At 50.8% G+C, this 16,270-nt stretch overlaps 1 protein-coding gene and 1 long non-coding RNA gene across 3 annotated transcripts in view; both read right to left on the reverse strand.

Moving 5' to 3' along the window:
• TRAF3 (TNF receptor associated factor 3) overlaps nt 1-9,655 on the reverse strand; it is a 120,027-nt gene extending 110,372 nt beyond the window's left edge. The window contains exon 1 of one of the 2 annotated variants that reach the window (XM_025271678.3): nt 9,461-9,655. The gene's annotated coding sequence lies outside the window, so the exon portion shown is untranslated. The remainder of the gene's footprint in view (nt 1-9,460) is intronic. The other variant, XM_025271677.3, reaches the window with a different exon arrangement.
• A 2,502-nt stretch (nt 9,656-12,157) lies between these two features.
• Nucleotides 12,158-15,224, reverse strand: LOC123330822. Its single transcript, XR_006547011.2, has 3 exons — nt 14,941-15,224; nt 13,872-14,018; nt 12,158-12,324 (listed from the first exon to the last, which is right to left on the reverse strand). It is a non-coding gene; the product is annotated as an uncharacterized LOC123330822 (long non-coding RNA).
• Between the last annotated feature and the right edge of the window lie 1,046 nt (nt 15,225-16,270).

The raw sequence follows: 16,270 nt of genomic DNA on the forward strand, positions 1-16,270 counted from the left end.
TCCAAAAGAATACAATACCCAGGTATAAATTTAACCAAGAAAGTGAAAAATTTATATACTGAAACTATAAAATCTTACTGAAAGAAATGAAAGACATCTCACAGTCATGAATTGGAAGACTCAGTACTACATGGCAATTCCCCAAAGTATATTTAATGCAATCCCTGTCAAAATTCCAATGACCTTTTTGAAGAAAAAGAAAAACTGATCCTCAAATTAATATGGAGCTATGAAGGGTGCCAAGTAGTCAAAGCAATATTGAAAAAGAAAAATAAAGTTGGAAGACTCACACTTCTCAAACTTACTACTTCAAAACTTTTCAAAAAGCTAAGATAATCAAGATGGCATGCTGCTGGCATAAGGGCAGAAATACAGACCAATGGGATCGGGCCACATCCAGAAACAATGCAAGCACGTATGCTCATCCATCTCCAACAAAGATGCCAAGGCCATACAACGGGCAGAGGACAGTCTCTTCAACAAACGGTGGTGGGACAACGGCTAATCAAAAGATGAAGAGGGGCTCCTACATCATTTATAAAAATTAACTCAAAACGGACCAAAGATCTAAATGTAAGAACTGAAACTATAAAATATATGGGTACATCTTCATGACCTCAGATTTGGCAATGATTTTCAGGTTTGATACCAAAAGCAAAAGGAAAAACAACAACAAAATAAAGTGGAATTCATCAAAATTAAAAACTCTTGTGCATCAAAGGACATTATCAAGAATGTGAAAGAACCACCAACAGAATAGGAAAAATATTTGTCAATCATAAATCCATTAAGAGTTAAATACCCAAAACATACGAAGAACTCCTACAACTCAACAACAAAAGAGACAACTTGGTTAAAACACAGGCAAAGGACTTGAAGGCATGTTGTTTCAAAACAGATACACAATGAAAAGATGTTCAATATCATTGGTCATTAAGGAAGTACATAACCACCATGAGATATCATGTTACATCCACTAAAATAGCTTTAATCCAAAAAAAAAGGCAAATGTTGACAAAGATGTACAGAAACTGGAATCCTAGTACATTGCAGGTGGGGGCAAGTTAGACACAGAATGACCATATGACCCAGCAATTCCACTCCTGGGTATATTACGCAAGAGAAATGAAAACACTATGTCTACACAGAAACATATATGTATGTGTGTGTGTACACAAACACACACACACATATACATACATACATATATATATATATATATAAAACTCGTAATAGCCAAAAAGTAAAAACCCAAACATCCAACAGTGGATAAATGGATAAATAAACTGATAGATACATAAATGGAATACTACTCAACCACGAAAAAGGAACAAAATACTGATACATGCTACCCCATGTATCAGATGTACCCCAGAAACATTATGCTACATGAAAAAAGACACAAAAGGTCAGGGGCTGTATGATCCTTTTTATATGACATACTCAGCACAAGCCAATCTATAGCCACAGAAAGTAGATTAGAGGCTATTAGGGTTAGAAGAAAAGGAGGGATAAGAAATGATTACTTATTGAGTACAGAATGTTTTACAGGGTGATAGAAAAGTTCTGAAACTAGAGCAAGCCCTGTGGTTGCACAAAATTGTGAACAGACTACACACCATTGAACTGTACACTTCAAAATAGTTAGCTGAACGTTATGTAAATTTTTCCTCAATAAAAGAAAATTTGGTTGAACCACTGATCAACTCATACAAACACCTGAGTATCTAACATACTCCAGGTACTCTTCTAGGAAATGGGTTAAGATGATGGACAAAAATTAAAAATGCAAGGTAAGTGCCTAGAGAGTGAAGGCAGGGGCCATCTAACTAGGGTGTTGAGGGAAAACCGAGAAGAGCTGACATCTGAACAGAGACCAGAACAAGTTTCATATTATTACGCTAAATAACGGAAGAAAAGAATGTACTAAAATACAGTTTTAAACTTTTCAAAAAAATCATATATAAAAATTGCTTAAAAAGGGAGGGCCTATCTATAGACATTCTTTTTTGTGCAAATAGTGATTTTTAGTTTCCAGATATTTTATTCTTTGTTAAAAATAATTTCTTTACAGTCCAATAATGTGCTTCTTCTACCCCTACCTGCCTTCCAGTGCCAGGCTCACTCCCAAGACAGCTTACTGTTCACCTTGTTAACAAGCATGTTCTCCCTTCAGGAACCCACACAGGAAAGGAATTCCCACTCATGACCTGCCAGGTCCCCACATCCACTCACATTCTCACTTTCAGTCCTCACAATTGCCCCTGCATAGATGAGAAAACTGAGGTTCAGAAAGGATAAATAACTTACTTACCAGAATTCAAACTGGGTCTGACTTCAGACCCAAACTCCTCCCACACATAAATTCATCCCATTTGAGATGGCCTGAGAACATTTTGGGCCAGACTGGGAAAATACAATGAAGCAGCCCTGTCCTTAAGAAGCTTGTCAGCACAACACTAGAGATCCATCCCAGATGCACCAGAACCTTCCTCAAGCTGGAGAAGGCAGGGCAGTCCTCCCCAGAAACATGAGGCCCTTGCTATCTCTCCCACACACTGCCTTAACCCCACTGCCTCTAACCTGGCCTAAGGACAAAGAAGACCTACCCTCTGCCGCTTGAGACCTCAGGGCCCAGCTGTGACCCCAAGTACACAGCCCTCCCCTGGCAGGCACGGATGGCTACGAAACACGCCCCCGCCCCTCAGTCCAGGCATCGCCAGTTTCATGTTCAAACCTTTACAGTGGTTCTAGCAGAAGAGCCACGTAAAATCTTCAACAAAATACCAGTGACATCATTTCCTTGCTAACTGTGGAGGTTTCTTTGTCTTTAACTCATATTCCCATAAGCAATCCGCAGTTATAATTAAATTCCACATGAATGGGTGGAATCTGTCCATGTTGGGCTGTAACCAGCTCTCTCTAGAGTGACCAGGCCTCCGGGACTTGTTCACCACTAACAAGCTAATATTTGTAAAACCCTGTAAAGACATAATGACTACATACTATCGTTATTACTAGACACCGGTTTAAATGTAAATTAAGAGAGAAAGGGGAAAGAAAACACATTAGTAAATCAAGTTTGGGACCGCTCCTCGGCAAGAACCACAGAGCAAAGAATGCCTTCACTGATCTTACTGAAAGGACGTGGAATGCAGGGTAGCTGCTGTAGGAAAATCAAAGAGAGAGGGGATGGAGCACCAGCAGGAAAGAAGTCCATACAGGCAGAACAGATGCTGGAGCAGAGGAAGGGCCGTGTGAAAAGCATATGCTGGAAAAACACACGATGTCAAACATCTAGAATCTGAAAGCAAAACTAAAAAGTCTAGAATAAGAACAAGATCTAAAAACGGATTGTAAATTCAGCCTAAACTGACCACAGAGCGGAGTGGTGAAAACATGGACTCGAGTCCAGCAGGCCTGAGGCTCTTCCTTTTCCCCATCTGTAAAATGGGGACAAGTCTTCCCTCCAGAGCCAGGCTGGCACAAAGGCCTTCTGAGGCCGGCACCCTGATCGGCAGCCACAGAGAGCCCCGCGGGCTCTCGGGCCCGCCCCTCTCGCTCTCGCTCACCGTCCCCGGAAAACACCTCTGCGCCCGGGGCCCCGGCTCCCACGGCTCTGCCCCTCCGCCACGGCGCCCACCACGCGGTGCTGTAGCCGGACCACTCCCCGGCTTACTCGTCTCGCAAAAGCTCCTTGAGGGCAGTGCTCACACAGCGTCTTACTTCACTTTTTAGCGCTGGCAAACTAGCCTAGCTCTAGGGTAAGTTCTCCCCAAAAATGTGAGTTGATTAATTTTCAATTATCCCAAATTGGATAGAGGCCAAGCAGCTTCCCTGGGGCCAATCCTGGGGAAATGAAGACCGCAGGGGGCAAGGGGGGAAGAAAAAAAAACACCACCTCTACTCTGGGTGAACAGTGCACGCCTGCCAGACAATGGACTGACGTGGGAGCCCTCCTCACCCAACACTCAGCCAGCTGCCTCCCGTGTAAAAGGAGGAAACTTCTCTCGGTCCCGTCCATCTGACACGTTAGTTTAGGGTTGAGGCATTCTAAGGTCTCGACTCTCTTCCTCTATTAGCTCTCAGTCCTCTATTACTACAAAAATTAACATCAGTAGAAGGTTCTCTCGCCCATTTCTTTCATAGGAAGCAAGTCTGTGCCTGCTGCTGTTCGTCCCATTTTACGGATGGAGACACTAATTCAGAGAGGCCCAGCAGCCACTCTGGGTGGTTCTGCTGGTGTGCGAAAGGGCAGGACTGGGATTCCGATCTTTAAAGCTGGAGCCTTCCACCATGCCCACATTTCTCAAGCCAGAAGGTGGATGGCCCCTAGGACTCATGGCAGGAATGCCAGGGGACCCCTCACCAACCCTGGGGGAGCCAAGGATGAACACAACCCATCTTCTGGAGAATCCAATGCACTCAACAACTGAAGGGGGCAACATGTGTTTACAGCAAAAGAAAAAAAAAAAAAAACAGACATATTACTGAGTACAGTGTAAAATTCCTATTAAATTTTAAGATAAAACTTCATGGGCTTGGACTCCTATCAAGGGTTTGAGACATACTGAACTAAAACCATGCCTTTCCCACAGAGAAAAGCCTTCTGAAACCAGAACACTTAATTTACCCCATAATAACATTTCAAACACCAGGCTATATTAATCCAAAAAAGACAGAATTTAATTTCCAGAATAAAGTTGTGACTCCCGGGCATTACTGGGCAAGGCAGGACTCAGGAGAACAGATTTCCCTGCGTTTCCTCTTTAAGTCATTCAAAGCACCCAGGGAAGTTAAGATGCTGGATGAAGACCCCCATCTTACAAGCCCCCTTACACAACCAACCTGGGAGCTAAGCGCTATCAGAACTGGGGGTGGAGGGGCACAGTCCAGAGACGCGGCCACAGGGCGTCCCCACCTGCAGACACATATGCCAAACCACACGGAGCCACGAGGCGAGCATCTGTTACATCCCTCTTCCTTCCCAAACTTGCGGATTCCTGACACAAGCACTGACGGAGGCCGCGTGCCGGGCCCTGGGGGCGTCTAACCGGCACCCGCGGCCTCAAGCGTATGCAGGCCTCCTACCTGACGTTAGCCTTCCAGGGCACAGTCACCGAAAACCTTCACTACAATTTTGACTCCTGGAAACTAACGTTTTAGTATTTTTGATGCTACTGTCATCCTGAAGATTACATGATCCCAATCAATTAATGAATTTAGCTTTTCTCTCCACTCAAAGAAACCAAGTTTCCAATAAATATGCTTACGGTTTTTGCCACAAAATGCGTGTTTTAATTGGAAAAGAAATTAGGATATCAGAACAGCAGGCATGATATCTTTCTTGGTAGAATGGCCTCATGAGAAGTTACCAAGTAGCCCCCATTAAAAAAAATACATGGAGTCAGGAATCCCTTGATGCTCCAGTGGTTAGGACGCTGCACTTTCACTGCCTAGGGCCCAGGTTCAATCCCAAGATGGGGAACGACAAGCCACAAGCAGTGCTATGCAGGCAAAAACAAACAAAAAACCCACGGAGCTATGCATCAGCATGGAGGAACCCTTATAAAAAGGAAGCCATGAAATGAACCTACAGGGAGATTTTTTATTTCTTGAGAATTAAAGAGATTTACGACATTTCAGCATGGATGACAGAGCAGCAGGTTTGGGGGTGTCCCCTGGGGAAGGGGCGCTCTAACACTCACTCCCCTCCCCACCACCTTTTGAGACCTTCCACCTACAGTGAGAAAAGGCAGGGACAGCCAAGTGCGGCCGCCCAGGCCAGGGACCACTGCTCCGTCTCCCGCCACAGACCTGGCGCACCGCAGGGCAGACCTCTTAGTCACAAAGGGCCTGGCGGGGGCCAGGGGACAGCATGGGAATCATTACAACCGGAAGCATGACCAGCATGACCACCAGCATCACCAAGACCGTGTCTACTGGCATAAACAGGACCGCAAACCATCAGGTGCTATCTTCCCAAAACTAAGTGGAGCACGGAGAAGTCCTCTTCCTGCCAATCTCAAGGTGGGCCCGTGGCACCGGCCTTCTTGGCACTGGGTCTCAACACCCACTTCCCAGAAGCTGTCCCTGACTACCCCGCCAGCCAGGAGCTGTCTACCCTTTCCTGAACTTCCACCATACTTCCAGTCCTCCACACGACCCGCTAATCCACATTAGTCTACTCTGTAGGACTTTTCTTGCCTCTTCCTAATGGAACTGCACTCTCCAGCTGAGCAGCCAACTTCCTGAAGGCAGGATGGTGAAACCTTCATTTTCCCTCTCCTTTCCGGGCACAAGCTTCAGTCCTGGTGCTACTTGGTCAAACAGCGCTGGTTTCCGGCATCTTCCTCCACCACGCACAGGGGCTGAGACCACGCTCTCAAAGGCAGGTGCTGCAACTCCCTCATCCCAGCACTGGAACCAGAGAGTTATGAGAACTCAAGGCACATTCACTGAACATCAAATTCAAGGAGAAAAAGACTCCCCCATTCCAGCTAATGATCTACTTATCCTGCAGAATACAGATACTCAGCAAGGGATTCCAACCTGATTTCTGGAGTTGACAGAAACCCACAACAGTCACCTGCATTTATGACATCTCACCACCTGCCAGCCTCACCCCCAACAAGTCTGCACAGGGAGACAAGCAATTCTGGCCCAAAAGGAGGTTTTGATGCTTGATGACAAAACATCACCTTCTCCTTCCTAGAGTGGTCAGTCCCCAAACCCTCACTGTGTTGGGCAGACCGCAGTCGATGAAGGCCCTCTAAAGTGAGAAAGCCATTTTGTATTGTTTAATTATGAATACTAGACCTTACACGAGCACACATGTTTTCTTACATTTTTTTCCTTTTCTGTTGAGAGCTGCTCTGTCCCCTACTCCATGAGCAGCTGTGGACCTAAAGCCAGCTGGGATGGCACGAGCCATCCTGTCCCCATTCGCCTCTTGACCGCCCTCCTGCCCGCAGGCGTCCAGCACTCTCTCGCTGGCTCCATTCCCTCTGCCCAGAGCAGGTCTGAGCATCATCTCCACATTTAGGCCTCGGCTGCCTCTCTCTGGTCACCTTCCAAAACCACTGGCCTCGCTGCCTTCTTTTCTCACTTTGGAGCTCTTTCCTCAGTGTCTCTCTGTATCTCAAGTCAATATGATGACTCTCCTCCACCAGCAAAATAATAATAATAGTAATTTTCCTTCCTCACAGAACACTTGTAAAGAAGCATGCAGGGGGTCCAGAATTCATGGGATTGACACAGAGGCCCTGGCTATATGAGGTCTCCTCTGCTAAGTTAACAATTCTTAAACTGACCATTACAAGGAAACTCAGTTATTGCATAATATTTGATAGGTTAGATCACTTGCTGTTTGTAGAGTCTTGCTCTACAGAGATGAGAAAACAGAGATGGACAAATTTAACGCAATTTCCTTTGTTTGCTTGAGCTAGCCCAGACTTGCACCACACAGTGACAGTCTTTCTTAAAGTACAGCTTTAGCATCATCAAAAAGGACTTCACCAGAGTGATAATCATTCTTGTCCTTCAGCGTATTAGCGTATCTATCCCCGACAACCCCCCCTCCTCCCCAAGGTCCTTCCTGCTTTGCACAGCGAAAAATTAAAGGGATTCTAGTAGGGGTCTTTACGGAATCAAAACCCCAAACACAGGGGAGAACAGCTAGAAGCAGCTCAAATGTTTCAGTTAAACTAAGGACTCTCTTCAAGACACAAACAAGAGTAGGAATATTTTGATTGTATTAACCAGAAACCACTGGCCAGCTGCTACTGCTGGTTTCCAGTGGAAGATCTTTACATCCTTCTGTACAATGAGTGAGGCCATCTTATTAGCTCCAAAATGAATGGACAGCATCCAAGAAAAATAACTGGTTTTCTTCCCCCTCACAGAAAAATTCACATGAACGTCTTAGAAAAAAAAAAAAAAATGCTGGAATTCTCCCTGCCAGCTCTCTGCTTCCCTGGCTTCTGCATGGTGACAGCTGGAACAGATGGCGTCTGGGTGAGACACCTTACATCTTAAACCTCATCCCTGATAAGGTCTGATTCTGACTAGTGGTGCTGGAATCCTAGGTCTGTCAATGTTTCTGTCCAGAACACCTACTCACCACATTTCCAATCTTGTCCATTTTAGGGTTTTCACACTAATAAGGCTTATTTTTGTTTTGGCCAAAAAATTCTTCATCTTGAACTGATTTTCAGTATGTATATACTGTCACCACACAATAGTGAAAAAGCAAACACTTCCTTTCATTTGAAAAACGAACGTACACAATTTTGCCAGACATCCTACACATGATGCAGTCTTTTGAACAGGCCATTTTCAAAGATGTCAAAGACAGGAAAAGATTTTAGCACCAACTGATGGTCCACTTGGTCATTTCTTTACATATGGATTTTATAGACAAATGCAAGATTACAGAACACACATTTCCAAAAGCTTCACCAGCAAATGCAAAGAAAAAAATAAAAATTATGGCTCCCCTCAGTTGTATGCTGTGAATGTAAATTAACAAGCGGCAACAACGCTCAACACAGGCTTTATGAATCCACAAAAATAAATGAATAAATCACACACACACCCTCATCTCATTCTGAAAACTAATTCACATCTTAAAACGAAAACCATGAAATAAAATCCCTTCCTTCAACGGACAATTATATGAAGGCTTCTTAGATTTCAAAGCACGTCCACAACACTCCATTGATTTCCATTTTGTTGCTATGTTTTCAAGAGAAAGGTAAAGAATTTTTTTTCCCCACGAGATTCTTTCTAAAGGCCTAAATATTAAATAGATGTCCCCAAACGGGGTGAAAACGTGGCAAAGTGTGCGTGAGCAATTAACCGAAGGCGGAATGTGTGCCTTTCGCCCCAAACTGGATCCCAGTACCCGCCAGCCTCCGAGGCCGCTGCAGCTCTTCGCTTATGAATCAGTCAGAGGTTCATCTGCAGAGGAATGACTCAGTATAAACTTTTAAATAATGGCTTAAAAAAAAAAAAAAAGAACCCAAGCCAGTCCAGGGTGAACACGTTCGGCTATGGAGACACCCGAGACGGTCCGCTCCTCACCCCGCAAACCACACAGCCTCGTCGGAGATGCTGGTCTCTCGCCACCCCGGGTGAAGGGGGGGGGGTCACGTTCCAAGCGGCCTCGGCACCCCGTTTCCTGAAAAGCTGCGGGAGCCCGGGCCCGCGGGGCCCTCGGCCGGGCCGGGCCGGAGGACAAAGTTTCCCGAAGTTGAGGCGTCCGGGGGGCGGGCGGGCGCGGGCTGGGGCGGGGGCGAGACGGCGCCGCACCGGGCACTCGCCGCCGGGCGCCGGGCCTGCGCCGCCCCGGCCCCGCGCCGACCGACCCCGCGCCCGCCCGCCGCCCGCCGCCCGCCGCCCAGGGCGCGGGATGGAGCCGCCGGGGATGGAGCCGCCCGCCGCCCGCCAGGCCCCTTACCCGCGTCCGCGCCGCCCGGCCGGCTCAGCAGCGCCGAGCGCGTCCTCCGCCGCGGTCCGCAGCGTCCTGCTCCCCGGGCAGCCCCATGTCGGGGGGCGGGGAAGGGCCGGCGGCCGCCGCCGCCGCCGCCGGCTGGAAAGTCCCTGCTGGGCTGCAACCCGGCTCGCGCACGCGGCGGCCGCGCCGCGCCGCGCTCCCTCGCCCTCACGCACCCTTTCGCAGGCACTTCCTCTCGCGCGCTGGAAATCCCCGCCGGCCTCCGGAGCGCGCCCGGGCGCGCGCGCGCCCCGCCCCCGCCGCCGGCCCGCGCGCGCGCGCGCGGAGGCTGCGGGAGCCCGCGAGAGCGGCCGGCTCTCCGCGCCGCCGCCCCGCGCGCCCCCGCCCGGCCCCGCGCGCGCCCGCCGCCCGTCGCTAAGGCCCTCCCCCCGGCGCCCGCCGCCCGGCCTTAGCAACGGCGCCGCGGCGCGGGCGGGGGCGGGCCCGGCCGCCCCCAGCGCCGCCCCGCCCCCGCGCGCGCGCGCGCCCGGCCCCCGGCGCCTCGCAGCCCCCGCCCCGGGCGTCCCCCTCTTTCCGGGTCGAAAAGCCACGCAAGCCGCGTGGGGGCCCGAAAGGTGCAGGTCCCCTTGGGGTCGGGAGCCATGGCGTCACGCGTTTCACCAGCGCGGCCACCCTCACTCACACCGACACACATTGAGCACAGAGGCTCGCACAACTACTCACACTCACCGACACACAGCCAACTCGCGTTTTTACACATGCTCAGACACACATGCTCACAAAACATACACCCGCTCGCAGACACACAGTTCACACACACTCCAAAACACACTGGGTCACAGACATGCTCTCATGCGCTCACACTTGTACATGCATTCACACACTCGCTGACAGCCATGCGCCGTCACGCCTGTGCACACTCACATACACACGGGCTCCTCTACACCGCTCCCTCTCCTACACAGGACCAGGTGGTGGGGCTGAGGGGGACTGTCTGGGCCCTGCTCCCCGTTGAGGGGGGCTCCTCACCCTTGGGTTGGCCTTTCCTTGCTGCCGGGGCCCCTCCCACACCCAGGAAGTTGTGTCTTGATGGAGTGTGAACAACGTGGCCAGTCTACCACAAGCTCCCAGAGCGCCGCGCTGGCCTGGGGGCCCCAGGACCGAGTCTGCCGGCCTGTGAACCCCCTGCCCGCCCTGGGCCCCAGGCCTTGTGGGCCACCCGTGTCCCCACAGGCCTCGGCTCTCTGCCCGCACCCCCCACCCCAAGCCATCAGCGATTCCCCCAAGTCCTCTAGGTCTGTGCATCCGACCGGTTTGGCCTGGCAAGATGGGGAACGGCAGAGGGCCTGTCTCTCCGTGAGGCTCCAGGCCAACCAAAGAGCAAGGCCATCTCTGCACCAGTCGACAGTCAACACAGAGGGGACAGAATGGACTGCCCCGTTTTCTCTTCCTCATAAGGTTCATGGAGCTCTCCAGACAGAGCCGAGACCAGTGTCACCAGCTTAAGCTAGTGTCCCTTCTTCTCCAATGACTCGTCGAATAAAGACAGGAAGTTCAGCATCTCCTCCAGAGGCTGTCTCAGTGGAACGTTCCAGAACCCTCGACAGTCGGGGCAGGCTGCTGGAACCCCGGCTCTGGCCCCATCGGCTGCTGGGTGTGCTTGTCCTCCAGCTGCAGAGGTGGGGCCTCGCTCTCTAGACTCAAAGTCTGCAGCGGCGCCCCTGCTCGGGCCACTTGCTGCGAGGGCGCAGCTCCCTGAGTTCAGCCCGGAGAACCCACGATGGCTGTCGTCCGCCCAGCAACCGTGTTGAGGTGGCGGGTCAGCCCCGGCCAGCCCTGCGCGGGCCGCAGGGCTCTGACTGGAACCTCGGGCACCAGAGGAGCTCCCCTCTCGGCGGCAAGCGGCGCTTTCCCTTCTGCTCCCGAGCCTTGGGTGTCCTTTCCTGCCTGCCAGAAGCCTGAATGGCTGCCGCTGCTCCTCAGGCCAGGGCCTCTGTGTATCCGCTCATCTCCTCCTAGGTCCCCAGGGCCGGCTCGGGCCGCACGCCCACCTCCTGCCTCAAGCTGAACTGGGGTCTTTTTAGGACTTGGCCAGAAAGTCTCTAGGCTGCACCATTTATGGCTCTTTTAACACAAATAACAAGGTTAGAAGTGTCAAAGACCCGTCAGAAGGGTTTGCTACAACTCGCTCTGCTCTCCACCAAAGCGGCGCCAAGAAGCAATGCAGGGTGAAGAGGCTCAGGTACGACCGGGGCTGAGCCCCCTGCTGGGCAGTGAGGACCTGCTCCCTGTCTTCTCCCCGCTTCTATCTCTTCTCCAACCGTCTGAGCAGTTCTGGACCCCCTGCTTTGGGGAGTTGGAGGCGGCTGCAGCACAAAGTTTGCCCCGAAGCAGGAACCCGCTTTGGGGGGCGAGCGTTCCGTCCTCTGCAGTTACGGCCGCTGGGCAGCAGTGACGGACAGCGAGGCTGGCCAATCACAGCGCTCCTCACTGCATTTCAAAGGCTGAGCTCTCTGTTCCCTATGGCAACGTGGAACAACAAGCTGACACCATTTCTGGACAAAGAAATTTCTCACAGGAATTTATGTAGCATTACATGTTCTGTTTGCTGCATTTCTGGGAGCAGTGCACACAGGATATTGGAGTGACTCACTTAAGTACAATGGCTCAGAAGCCATTCCTGTTTTTCTTCAGAGAGAAAGGGAAAGTGTCCACTGGTTAGTGTTGGGGTTCTAAAGGGGGTTTCCTCAGACTCTCCTGGACAATCAGACCCGCAAGGGACAGCTCCCCACTCAAAGGCCGGTGGCCGGTGTGTCCGATTGGACTCAAATGTGCTGGCAACTTCTCCCACTCAAACGCCTGGGCACCTGGCAAAATAAAAAACTGTTAAACTAATTGTTCAGACAAGTGTCTTCCAAACTTTTGAATGCAATTCACTTTACAAACCGGTTGTGTGTAACATATGTGCATTTATATACACACATATATACACATACATGTAGCAGATGCTTCATCTCAAACATGTATTCTGATATTTTCTATTTCATTCCATTTATTTATTAATGCTGGTTTTGACTGTCCCAACTCATTGTGGGTTCATGGCCTGAAGTTGAAAACACTACGTTAGATTAAAAGAATTGCTGAAGATGGTGGAAGTAGCCCAGGGTTTGGGGTGGTCGTCGTGGGAAGGCACCCCTCTTCTTCCTGCTCTATGACACATTTGCTGTGCAATGTGGGGCTGCAAAGCCAAGGACCCCAATCCCCCTTCTCCCGCCCAGGCCTGTCCTTGAAGTAGGCCCTGGCTAACATCAGAGGTGTACCAGCAAAGAAGCAGGCTGCCAGTCCCCCTTCTCTGGACAAGGACTGCCAAAAACAAATGCAGAGGAAATGGGGCCTGGAGAGGCCCAGGAGGCCTAAGCAGGGTATGCAAACACAGCCATGGGTTTCATGCAAGTGATGAGACAAAGGGAAGGCAAGGTGGGAGGTTTGGGTAACTGGCCACAGGTTTTAATTTCCTCTCAGTTCTGTGGGCCTCTTGGGGAGATGAAGTTGTCCTTATTTTAGGGAAATCTGTTTCGGGATTTGTGTGCACAACTGTACACACACCACCACCACCGCCGCCACGACCACCACCACCTCTGGCTCTTTCCCCCAATCCTTCAAGAGAACATGAGTTCCAGGTAAGGCCAGCCTCCCACAGGCAGCCTTGATTGGAACCCCCCACTCATACTTCACTTCTGAAAAATAGACTCAACTCCACCAAGAAAAGGGACTTTTGTTATTGCAGGCCTCACGGGAGACAGGGAAGAGGGTTTGTGTAAAGGTCACACAGCAAAATCCCAAAACCCACGGAAGCTCAGTGCCTGCCTTCAGTCCCACTCAGAGGCTCCACCTGTCTTTCTGATCACCGTTCCTCTCCTCCATCCAGGGTTGGGGGGCTCCTCATAGCCTCTGTGTTCCCCCCCCTCAACAACTCAGCTCTGGCCTCAGCTGGCAGACCTCACTCAGCAAACAAAACCCAGGGGCTCCTGGAGCCGCCCCCTTGGGGTACCCAGCTCATCCCACCCTGGCAGCTCCACAGTGAGCAGTGCTCCCCCCGACACACATTAGAAATGAGGAGGGAGAAGATGACCGGGTCCAAATCAAGTCTTGGATTAATGAGATAAATGGTCTGAAAAGTACAAGGATTCTAAACCGTCAGAAATGCAATATGCCATCTCCCTAGGAATAAAGGCGTCTCTCAAGGCTGGTGACGGCAAGCCTGAAATGTCACAGGCTGCTGGATCAGGACAGCTTGTTCCCCCTTCGCCTGGTCCTTCAGTTCATGTGGTCAAGACCTGCTTGCTGAGCGTGACCCCTGCTCGCCTCTCTTCTAGCATGAAACCAATTACGTGCTTGTCCTTTGGGAGTTTACCTTCTAGCAGGTGGATACCGAGCAAACAAATCACAAGCGAATCTGTAACAGGAGCTGCGGCGACAGCCAGAGCCGAGGAGGGGAAGAGGGAGGCCTGGAGCGGGTGGTCAGGGGGCCTGGCGCATCAGGGGCCATTTGAGTGCAGGCCTGAGGGCAGAGAGGAGGGCGCCCTGTGAGTATGGGTGGGGAAAGCATCCAGGCAGAGGGAACAGCGTAGGCAGACACCCTGAGGTCAGCAAGGCCTGGGGAGACCAGTGTGGCCTGAGCCAGTGAGAAGGAGAGTCACAGAGGATGGGGGTGAGGAGGCAGGGCCATGTGGGGTCATCAGCAGGACCTTGGTTTTGCTCCAAGGTGGGGGCCACTGTGGAGTTTGATGGATAACGTGTTCTATCCAAACGAATCCTGTAGCTGATCTTTTTATTGTCCTTCAGCACCCGGCAAATCCAAACAGCGGGGCACGACTTGGCTGTGGGGTGAACAAGGTCACAGCCGAGGATACTCGGCTCCAGCGAAGGTGCACACAGGTGTGAGCCCACGACTGGAGCACTGGATGGGGAGGGGAGCCCTGGGACCCAGTGACCCCCATCCGGGACGCTTCCAAAGAAATAAGACTACACACTAGGAGACTACTAGGCACCTCCCACCTTCAAAGCCAAAGAAAGGGGCCCTTTTCTGGCAGCCAGCAGGGCCATGCGCTGAGCCCAGGTGAGGCTCCGAGTGCTGGATTTGCCATCAGATGGGGGCGAGAACCCACGGCCCATTGCCTGGAGCCGAGGTTCCAGCTGCAGCCCCGCTGTCCCCACAGAGCAGCCTCTGCAGAGCGGCTCTCAGTGGCCAAGTCCCGTGGTTGTCACCTTGGGCCCCATGGCTGCCTGTGCTCACCTGCTCCCCCCACACTGGTCTCCAGGGAACCTCGTGGACCCAGGCTGATTCAGCCCAGGGCCTTGGCCCACGCCACTCCCTTGGCCCAGAACGCTCGCCCCAGCTAGCTACAGGATTTACTGTCTCTTCCTTTGGGTCAGAGCCAGCTGTGAGGATTCTAGATCAAAGATTTGTCTCTGGGGCTTACCACAGTGCACCTCCAAATGCCCCCTGGCCCGACACAGTGGAAAGAAGCCAGGGACGAGCTCCCTAGATGTCCTAGTGATGAGTTCCCTTGGAAACGTGAACGGGAGGAATTCACTCAAGCGGGAGAATTCAAGACCAGGAATCGAAAAAGCAGAACTCAACTCATGACTAACTGATGTTAGGAAAGCACTTTACCTCCCTGGCCCCGGGTTTCCCCTTTTGTAGAGCGGAAATATGATGGCCTGCCCGACCCCAGGGGGCTTTGAGAAGGCGCCTGATGCCAGTGGGGACCCTGCAGCCAGCGTGTCCCTAGGAGGGACCACGGTCCCCGGAAGGGAGGCAGGGACTGTATTTCCGATGCTGTTGCTTTTATTACATGTAAAGGATGCACTCGGCTTTCCCAGAGCCGGAGGGATTGTTTTATTATCAGGTGTCCGTGATCAGTTGCCATGAATAAAGATCAAATGCTCCACTTTTTTTCAGGAATGTTATTAATGCTTTCCCATCACACTTTGCCAGCCCTTTGTGCGATGTTAAACCAATGCCAAACTTCCTTGTCAATTCCCTGAAAAGGATTTTCTGGGGGACTGGTCCTCAGACCCACACAGTGGATACAACAAGTTGTTGAAATTGCGCCAGCCCCTTTACCGGAGAGGTGGTGTTTTTCAAACTGCAGTTTGCAATCTATTAATTGGTTGAAAAATCAGTTGAGTGCGTGTGACCAGTATCTTTTTAAAAAAATGAAATAAAACAAAAATAGGAAATAGCAAAACGCTTCACGCTTACTAGGTGTGAGTGACTAGGATCAGTGTAGTTTTGTGAATTTTGGTTTTTTGTTCTGCATGGGTATACACAACTAAGCTGGGCTGTCTTGAGGTAAAACATATTTCTTGCTGTGGGTTCTGGAGCAGACGTTTGAAAAGCCGCCATGCTAATGGAGTCACGACTCGGGTGCCTTGTTTAAAAGTTATTTTCCTCGTTACCTGCTGACATCTGTTTTGCGTGTCCTGCCAATTGGAACTTCCACCTGCTCTGGGTGAAATACTCAAAATTAGCAGAGTTTGAGTTAATGAGGTTTGTTATCTTAAGCAAAATAAACGACAGTGCGGTTGGACTCACATGCATCCTCCTGAAGATTCCTAAGTGGAGGACGCTGGGCCCACTTCTCCACAAGTGACTTCTCCATGTCACTGCCAGAGGCTTCGATTCACTTGGCCAAAGTGGTTTCCTTGCTCTTTCCCTGGTGGAAAGCCCTGGGCAGCCCTTAAAACATGTGACTAAGTGAAGCAAAGCATGAATGAACGGATGGATGAATGAATGAATCACTGGCA

Source organism: Bubalus bubalis, chromosome 20 (assembly GCF_019923935.1).
Source record: "Bubalus bubalis isolate 160015118507 breed Murrah chromosome 20, NDDB_SH_1, whole genome shotgun sequence".
NCBI classification, from domain to species: Eukaryota; Metazoa; Chordata; class Mammalia; order Artiodactyla; family Bovidae; genus Bubalus; species Bubalus bubalis.